This window comes from Procambarus clarkii, chromosome 6 (assembly GCF_040958095.1).
Source record: "Procambarus clarkii isolate CNS0578487 chromosome 6, FALCON_Pclarkii_2.0, whole genome shotgun sequence".
Lineage (NCBI taxonomy): Eukaryota > Metazoa > Arthropoda > Malacostraca > Decapoda > Cambaridae > Procambarus > Procambarus clarkii.
Genome location: NC_091155.1, coordinates 15,627,796 through 15,633,460, shown reverse-complemented (window position 1 = coordinate 15,633,460; position 5,665 = coordinate 15,627,796).

Here is a 5,665-nt window from a genome sequence, read left to right as displayed (position 1 = left end):
ACTTGTTTTTCTATCATTGTTCTTCCTGTCCTGGGTGTTCGGGAGCAGTTCGAACACCACCTGCACCTGTTCGAACACCATCCTGGTAGACTAGCTAGTTCAGGGGGTGTCGAACCCGTGTGCTTTCACAACCCAGATTTCATATGATTGTACCTTTCATATGATGTGAACTATGAGAAAGATCAGCTCCCTCCAGAGGCAAGAGTGAAGCACTCACAAAATAAATAATAATAATGAACCAATCTAACAGGAGTCTTGATGCGGGCTCCAACTTGTGTGCACTGGGTGTTCCCAGGGGCGCTCTAGTCGACCGACCCACGAGATGGTCAAATGTGAAGCGTGTCTGGGAGCACCCATAGGTTCGAAGCGGCATCACGGCTCCTGTTGGATTTGTTTCTTGATATATGTTTACAAACATGGATGTGATGTTTGAGGTAAATCACTTGATAAGAACATAAGAACAAAGGCAACTGCAGAAGGCCTATTGGCCCATACAAGGCAGCTCCTATTTATAACCATCCAATCCCACTCATATGCATGTCCAACCCGCGCTTGAAACAAACCAGGGACCCCACCTCCACCACTTTACGCGGCAATTGGTTCCACAAATCAACAACCCTGTTACTAAACCAGTATTTACCCACGTCTTTCCTAAATCAACCTGGAATAATTATTGATCCTGGAATAATTTGATCCCGAGAGTGATCAAATGTTTCAACGTGAACAAGAGAATGTTTTCTTGAAAGGAGAATCAAATTGTAATTAAAATATTTTTGGCTGAAGAACTTCTGTTAGTTCTTAAAAGCCAGAACTCAAACTCATTTATTCAGCTCGTCCTCCTAAGGTTTCTTCAACGTCAATAAATTGTCGTACTAAAGTGCCCCCTTATCCTAACCTGCCAGAGGACCCAAAATAGAAAACGGAACAGTTCGTCACTTTCGCCAGCCGCTAAAATTTTCTATCACGACAATTTTTGGTCTTTTGGATACGTCAAAATGCGACGTTCTATTATAAGAACTAGTTAATTCATTATCTTTTACCTCATGCACAATCCTTCCCTTTCTGTCGCAAGGAAATTTTCCATTTTACATAGCAGCTCAATACAGTTTCTTAACTAAATCATCGAACATCGATGTAATAATGGCTCTCTGCGAGGGTTCTCACTTTCTTCCAAATTGCTGTGGAACTCTCTGTGGTTAAGGCTTTGTGCTTGAATCAAGTTCGCGGTCTTTTAGCCTCTGATAACACCTCCAAATTTTCATGCTGTGCCGCACAGCATTTATCTGTGGATGGCGTTCACAGTTTCCCTTAAGTTACAGGACTCGCCAGCTTTTCTACCTCTCATTTGTGGGTAGAAAAGTGGCCACACCACCGCTGTAACCCACACTACCACTGTAACCACACTACAACTGTAACCACACTACCACTGTAACCACACTACCACTGTAACCACACTACCACTGTAACCACACTACTACTGTAGCCACACTACCACTGTAACCACACTACCACTGTAACCACACTACCACTGTAACCACACTACCACTGTAACCACACTACCACTGTAACCACACTACCACTGTAACCACACTACCACTGTAACCACACTACTACTGTAGCCACACTACTACTGTAGCCACACTACCACTGTAACCACACTACCACTGTAACCACGCTACCACTGTAACCACACTACCACTGTAACCACACTACCACTGTAACCACACTACCACTGTAACCACACTACCACTGTAACCACACTACCACTGTAACCAAACTACCACTGTAACCAAACTACCACTGTAACCACACTACCACTGTAACCACAGCACGCTGGACTTGTGATCCTGTGGTCCTGGGTTCGATCCCAGGTGTCGGCGAGAAACAATGGGCAGAGTTTCTTTCATCCTATGCCCCTGTTACCTTAGCAGTAAAATAGGTACCTTGGTGTTAGTCAGCTGTCACGGGCTGCTTCCTGGGGGGTGGAGGCCTGGTCGAGGACCGGGCCGCGAGGACACTAAAGCCCCGAAATCATCTCAAGATAACACACACCACTGTAACGAACACTCACAGTTGTTGGCACAATAACTGCCCAGTTTGACAGGTGTTCCTACCACTCTCATCAAGGTGAAGATAACTATTATCTCATTAACGCAAAGAAACAACGGCATTTGTTTGTCATTCTTGTTTCTTGCAAACTTTCATCAGTACTTATAAATATCGCAAGCTCTGATGTATCATTTGCATCTGTACTTTCATTTACTGAAACAGAAAATGCGAAAAAAAATGTCTTCACTTTGCGAAAGTGTTCAAATTCCTCTAGCAGTCTAAAGAGAATTCTGAATAACTGATAACAACTAAACTAACAAACACAGGCATTCAACTGACAGACTGACAGACTCCCGCACACACATTGAGCTGAAAGAACTAATTTTCAACGGGCACAACAGACAAAAGAAAACGGAGTAATCTGTCAATACCATATGTCGAACTTTTAACTGAATCTGTCCCTAGCTCAGTACTCAAGGTGTAACACCCGTTGAAGAGTATTTCGCGGGCTACGACGGGCAACAGGCCGCAATATAGAAGGGCAACAGGCCGCAATATAGAAGGGCAACAGGCCGCAATATAGAAGGGCAACAGGCCGCAATATAGAAGGGCAACAGGCCGCAATATAGAAGGGCAACAGGCCGCAATATAGAAGGGCAACAGGCCGCAATATAGAAGGGCAACAGGCCGCAATATAGAAGGGGGCATCGGGCCACAAGCAACTGACCCTCTGCCTACTGAACCCTCCAGGATCCCTGAAAATTCACGTGAATCGTGACCTTAAGAGGTGACCCCGAGGACCAGGCGGTCAATATACCAGTAGCCACGATATTCGCGGTTTTGACAATATATGTCATGATGCTATATGAAAATATGACTTTGGTGGAGATCGTGTATAATGATGTTATAATTGTAGTAACTCAGGAAATTATATATATATATATATATAATATATAATATATAATATATATATATTATATATATAATATTATGGGTCCTTTCCTACCAAAGAGGGAGAAAGAGGTAGAGAGAAATAGAAAGGGGAGAGACAAACAGACATGGCAGACTGTATGTGGGACAGAGACAAACAAAAGAAAAACAGAGTGTGTGTGCGTGTGCACATGCGCACGCCATTTGCGTCCACGCAAGCTTTACCAACTTTAGCGTCATCACTCGCCCAAAAAAGAAAAAAAATCCTCCGGCCCATCGAGTCACCAGTGCCTTGTGTGAACACCATGAACGAAGCAACCCAACACTACACATCTCCCGCAACACCGCTGAGAGCACCGTGGGTCCTCACCATACTGCCAATGGCCGGCTGGATGCAACTGTAGCTGGCTCCACTGCTCATCTCCCCTTATATACGTGAGTGCGGTCGAGGCCGGCTCCAGCATTGGTCCATTTGAAGAGCCGCGTTCCGTGACTTGCAGTCCGCACACGCACATTTAGCGTGAAGATCGCTCGCGCGTTCGCGGGAGTTACGTCGTAAGGGAGGGATGATATTGGACCTTGGTTACAGTGAGGTCATCTGGGCTGTTACTAAACCAGTATGTTAACACTGTCACAGTTATCCCGTCATTACCAGAGAGATATGTTATCCTAAGATTTAGAGGAGGAATGTTATCCTAAGATTTAGAGGAGGGCTGTTATCCTCGACTTTAGAGGAAGAATGTTAACCTAAGATTTAGAGGAGGGCTGTTATCCTCGGCTTTAGAGGAGGAATGTTATCCTAAGATTTAGAGGAGGGCTGTTATCCTCAACTTCAGAGAAGGAATGTTATCTAATCTTTAGAGGAGGGCTGTTATCCTCAACTTCAGAGAAGGAATGTTATCTAATCTTTAGAGGAGGAATGTTATCCTCAACTATAGACGGGGAATGTTATCCTAAGCCTTAGAGGAGGAAGCTGATAGCTATCATACTCCCCAATTAGTCACTCGACATTATTGGATATATTTAGTGACAAAATTAATAGCCTTCAATGGACTAAAAGTTGAGACGTCATGGCCGTCTGGACAGGCGCTGAAAGTATCAATATAGAGAACAAACATCAGTCATCCCAAGACAATGGAACGTGACTCTCTCTCTCTCTCTCTCTCTCTCTCTCCCTCCTCTCTCTCTTCTCTCTCTCTCTCTCTCTCTCTCTCTCTCTCTCTCTCTCTCTCTCTCTCTCTCTCTCTCTCTCTCTCTCTCTCTTGACAGATTGTTAATCCTCACTGAACTCGATACCAGCAGACAAAGAGGGGGACATGATCACGACATTGATAATTGTAACACGTGGTCTTTTCACGTGGCGGTCCGGGGTTGTCTAGAGCACGTTGTCCTCTACTGCTTTTGGAAAAACTGCATATTAAAAAAGGAATAGTGTAATAGGACCGCTTAAATGTGTAATAGATTTTCAAATTTAAGCGGACGAATCAGAGAAGCTTGATTCAAAATCGTCCAATGAGAGACATGTTGGGTCAGCCGACCAATGAGAGCGCGGCAGGTGTAGTCCGGAAGCCAATGGAAATATCCAATGTTACTCTTTTGTTTAACAGTCGTTACCTTTAGAGACGCGCTAGTATAACCGGTCGTTATCTACTCATCTGAACCAGCGTGTGTAGAATTGTTGTGTTGTTAACGATGAGGCGATTCGCGCGAGCTAATTTGAATTTCGCTCGACAAAATTGCAACGTTCTTGCAAGGGTTTCAAACTGATTTGGTGTGTACTCACCTAATTGTACTCATCTATTTGTGCTTGTGGGGGGTTGAGCTTTGGCTCTTTGGTCCCGCCTCTCAACTGTCAATCAACAGGTGTACAGGTTCCTGAGCCTACTGGGCTCTATCATATCTACATTTGAAACTGTGTATGGAGTCAGCCTCCACCACATCACTGCCTAATGCATTCCATCTGTTAACTACTCTGACACTGAAAAAGTTCTTTCTAACGTCCCTGTGGCTCATCTGGGCACTCAGTTTCCACCTGTGTCCCCTTGTTCGTGTCTCACCCGTGCTGAAGAGTTTGTCTTTGTCCACCCTGTCAGTTCCCCTGAGAATTTTGTAGGTGGTTATCATGTCTCCCCTTACTCTTCTGTTTTCCAGGGATGTGAGGTTCAGCTCCTTTAGCCTTTCCTCGTAGCTCAATCCTCTCAGTTCCGGGACGAGCAGGTGGCATACCGCTGAATCTTCTCTAACTTTGTCTTGTGTGTGTGTGTGTGTGTGTGTGTGTGTGTGTGTGTGTGTGTGTGTGTGTGCGTGCTTCATATTATAAAATCATAATAGCTTCTTGGCCCCATGCAAGGCAGCTTGTATTACTTCCTAAGCACACTCACTCATATCTTGATGTGTGACCCCTACGCTTGAAACAACCGAGCGCTCCCAGGCCGGTGTTCTTAGCGAGAGTTAGGAGGCATAGAAAAGGAATTAGGGATGGAAAACATGGTCAGTACTTACACTACGTGTGTGTTCTTCAGGGGGGGTTGTAGGTATTGTGTTCTTCAGGGGGTGTAGGTATTGTGTTCAGGGAGGTGTATGTATTGTGTTCTTCAGAGGGTGTATGTACTGTGTTTTTCAGGGGTGTATGTATTGTGTTCTTCAGGGGGTGTATGTATTGTGTTCTTCAGGGGGGTGTATTGTG